We start from the raw sequence: 4,422 nt of genomic DNA, 5'->3' as shown, positions 1-4,422 counted from the left end.
CACACACACACACACACACACACACACATTATATATTATATATATATATACACATACATGCATACATTAATTTCCGATGCAGCCTTAGGATTTTATCTATGCTTTGCCAGTCTCGTATGTTTCATGTTTTACAAGTTTTCATTTATATTTCTTTATATGCATTTTTCTCTTCGTTTATGTTTTTAGTATTTCACTTAAAATTGAATTTAAGATAAACGTATTTGAAATTTTCAAGATGATAGACTAAGTTAAACAACAACGTGTATCATGTTCGTTCATCTTTCACGCCACAGGATTGCCACAGAAGTCCCACAAGAGATGCAAATATTTCAAATTTTAAGATCGGAGGGGTGATAATGAAAAAAATGATTAATGATGGTGAAGCATCATTATTTTGTTGTAAATATTCAAATTTAGAAATTTCAAAGCAAAATGTATGGATTTATGATAGCGTTCTTATCCTAGCGTTCTTTCTTAGTTAACGAGTTAAAAACAGATATTGAATTTTATGCTTAAATAATGTGAATGTTTGTCTCAAGCGAACTGGTATCGGAGCTTTATTATTTGCCTTTAAGTATGTTAATATATTACATATATTCTTTTTCTTGTACAGATAAAATGATAGCAAGGAAACAAAAGAGGCATATAACATAAACACTTAAAAAAGACCTCCCCCCCACAGACAGAATATAAAATAAATATAAAACCATTTAAAAAGCTTCTGTTGGTATAATGGTGAATTTTATATTCGAATATCGAATTAACCAGCTTTAAAAACTGTGTTTTCTTTTCCTAATGGCTTCAGTCACAGGGCTGCCATTGTGCTGACGTATTGCCTTAAAGGGGTTTATTTAATATATCACTTTTGGTACGTAGTCTGGAGCTCATTGTACCGATCTTTAGCATAATTACCACTTTTAAGGGTTTGCGTCTCTTTAAGGATATAACAACCTTAATATTAGGTTGAGGAAAAAGTTCGTGCGCCGTATTAAAATATGCTGTTTTTTTATATATATATATTTGTGTGGTGTGTGTGTTCATCCAGTTAATGTCATTTTCAATGGTGACTAACTGCGTTCGTCGAAAATGCGCTTTGTTTCAACAAGACAATCCCAAGCCGCACACCGCCAGAAAGACCAGCCAGAAGATTGAAGAATTGGACGGTATGGAAGTTCTGCCGCATCCAGCCTATAGTCCAGACGTTGCTCCATCTAATTACGGTCTCTTCCAATCTATGCAGCACTTTATGAAAGGTCACCGATTTGAGTCATTCGATGAAGTTGAAGAAGCATGTCAAGAATTTTTCGATTCAAAGCCAAAGAATAGTTGGTGTTGATTTTGAATAAATTCTTGTATTAAAAAGACCAGTATTAAAAAAAATCATTATTTGAACACGGCACACGAACTTTTACCTCAACCTATTCAGCGATATTCTGAAACATAGCCATCGACAGACAGGCTCTTTCTTTATCTCTCTCTCTCTCTCTCTCTCTCACACACACACATGATAAGCATCAAGACAGTATCCATATATACACAGTTTCACTTGCCGGGCATTAGTCAACTTGAAGTGATGTAGAATTCAGTGAACAGGATCTCTTTAAACCAGAATTAGATTTCCAATCGCAATATTTTGATAAGCAACCTTCTTTTTGTCATATAACCCGATGACGCCATTGTGGTTAGTGATCCCAATGTGACAAAAAATATCGTAGATCAAGTTTACCTCATCCGTTTCACATATCGTGCGCTTTCGTTTAGCTTTGTTAAACTCTGTACAGTAAACTCGCACTTATTTAGAAATATCCACACCATTCTTATCTCCATGAGTAGCAATCAAAAATGATTTGACCTCGTTTATTTGTAATACTGCTAAAGAGAACATTGCTCTGTTCTTAATACACAGCCATGGTTTATGCTGAGGGTGATTTCCGTATACAAGTTCACCATGTAACATTTGCTTCGGAATTTCCTGATTAGTCATCTGTACACGGTATATACTCCAATATGAATGGTACTTGTGTACCTTTGTCTCTAGCTCAAGATTTTGGCACTCTTCAAAATCTACAATGATCACCTGACCATTTGAATATGCTGAATCATCTCTGATGAAAGCGGTAACAGCTGTAACGAGATGTTTGTAAATTATCCTTGTTTCACACTAAAAAGCAAGGGAAATCAATACCCAGGTACTATACATAGAAACTTTTGTCAATCACATGATACGACAGAAGATCTAGACTTGACACAAGACTCAAAATATCCGAAGGAATCGGTTGCTTTCTGAAGCTCTAGGGATATTTCGCCCCTCTGGAAGTAAGAACTGATGAGTGTACCCTCCGGATAAAACAAACTGACCTGCTATATCCAGTTCCATTCGTTCAATATTGCAAGATACGTATGCATTTCCTGGGGCAGTCTGAAATTTTACCACGGTCTTGTCCCTGAGTAAACTCAACTCAAATCCTTACAAGATGCAGAAATACGATCCATGGTAGCATATCTTTAACAGTATGTGCAATGTATCTGTCGATTATGGAATAATTGTTGTGTCGTTTCTGTTACGAACCTTTCCCTATAGGAAACAAAGAACAGGAGTTGATATTATCGAAAAACAAACCTATGGAGATGTTAGCCCTGCATAGTCACTCGCAGTTTCCTTGACTAAAACCAGTAAAATGTAAATAGAATAATTATTTGGAAAAATAAGAATTTCTGATATAAGGCAGTAAGAAATTTGCTGCTTATCACATGGCTCCGGGTAAGTGTTTTCTACTATAGACCCGGGCCGAATAAAACCTTGTGAGTGGAATTGGCAGAGGGAAACTGAAAGAATCCCATCGTATATATGTGTATATATATACTTCTGTGGGTGTGTGTCTGTGTTTGTGTTTGTCCCCCATCACCGCTTGACCAACTGGTGTTCGTGTGTTTCCGTCCCCGTAACTTAGCGGCTAGGCAAATGAGACTGATAGAATACGTACCAGGTTTTAAAGAAAAAAATAAACTCCTGGGACCAATTCGTTCGACTCAAGTCCTTCAAGGTTGTGCCCCAGCATGGTCGCAGTCTAATATCTGAATCAAGTAAAAAATAAAAGATAAACACAAAATTAGAAATACGCTCATCAGAATCGAATAAATCGACTTCAATGCTTAATTTCTATTTATTTTATCCTTCCCGAGAGAACGAAAAGTAAAATTGACTACGATAGGATTTGAGCGTAGAGATCCTACGAAAAACAAGGACACAACACTTTCGTCCAAATATTTTGTTCAACATTTTAACGATTCCGTCAAAACGCTGCTCTCGTCCAATAAAAATATTCATTTCAACAAGGCATGAAATATTGAGGGAGAGGATACTAGTCAATTATATCAACTCCAGTGCTCAGGCAAAGTCAACCTCAGCGGAATTTGAACTCGGAACATAAATCCAAAAGTACCGCTGAGTACTTTGTCCGACGTTCTAACGATTCTGCCAAAACGCTGATCTCGGTCAATAAAAATATTGTCAATAGTAAACCTGAGCTATTTATAGTTTATGTGAGTAATGTGATTAATAATAATTATAAATAGTTTTTATTTGGCAAGCGACATTTAAAGGGAGAAAACAGAGAAGACGAAGACGTATGTTCTAGGAATGATGTTCTATGCAGAGAGTAGTACTCATCTGCTTTGGTGGCTGTTTTTGTAAAATATTGATCGATGAGAAGAAAAAAAAGAGAAAAGGCAACATAGGCGACCATATGTTGGGTTTATCTAAAGGACTTTGGTTACTAATATCAATATAACTGATTAATTTTAAAACAATGCCATCAGCTATAACTGGAAAATAAATAATTAAACAGATAAGAATAGTACCCTACACACTGAAGCTCGCACATGCACATATACGCATGCGTGCACGCAGGCACGTACATACACGCAGGCACGTACATACACGCATACAAATACGCACATAGGGTAAGACAGCTACGCTCAATATTTACACACATATACAAATACGAAATAAACATTACATTTACATACGCATCCATCCATCTGCTCATACATACATACATACATGCATACATACATAATGCATACATATACACGCAGATATAAGCACACACACAAACACATATCATGTGAGTGTGTGTGTGTGTGTATAATATGTGTGTAGGTTAGTTTTTAAATCTAAGGTTGTTATTTTACAGTCACACACACACACACGCACATGTACGCACACACATGGACACAGATGCATACATACAGGTATAGCCGTGTGGTAAGACGATTGGTTGGCAACCACATGGTTCCGGATTCGATCGGAACCATGTGACACTGTGTGACACTTGGGCAAGCCCAGGACCAACCAACTGAAACCGACGGAAACTGAAAGATGTGTGTGTGTGTGTGTGTGCGTGTGTGTGTGTGTGTGTG

The 4,422-nt window shown here is 36.7% G+C and overlaps 1 long non-coding RNA gene across 1 annotated transcript in view; it reads right to left on the bottom strand.

Annotated features, from left to right (window-relative positions):
* LOC106870741 (uncharacterized) overlaps positions 1–4,422 on the bottom strand; it is an 18,158-nt gene that overhangs the window by 12,298 nt on the left and 1,438 nt on the right. Inside the window, exon 2 of the long non-coding RNA XR_001409562.1 lies at positions 2,985–3,075. This is a non-coding gene — a long non-coding RNA (uncharacterized LOC106870741). The remainder of the gene's footprint in view (positions 1–2,984; positions 3,076–4,422) is intronic.

Source organism: Octopus bimaculoides, chromosome 5 (assembly GCF_001194135.2).
Source record: "Octopus bimaculoides isolate UCB-OBI-ISO-001 chromosome 5, ASM119413v2, whole genome shotgun sequence".
In the NCBI taxonomy this organism is placed as follows: Eukaryota; Metazoa; Mollusca; class Cephalopoda; order Octopoda; family Octopodidae; genus Octopus; species Octopus bimaculoides.
Note: the sequence above shows the minus strand (reverse complement) of the source record. Positions and strands in the feature narration are given on the sequence as shown.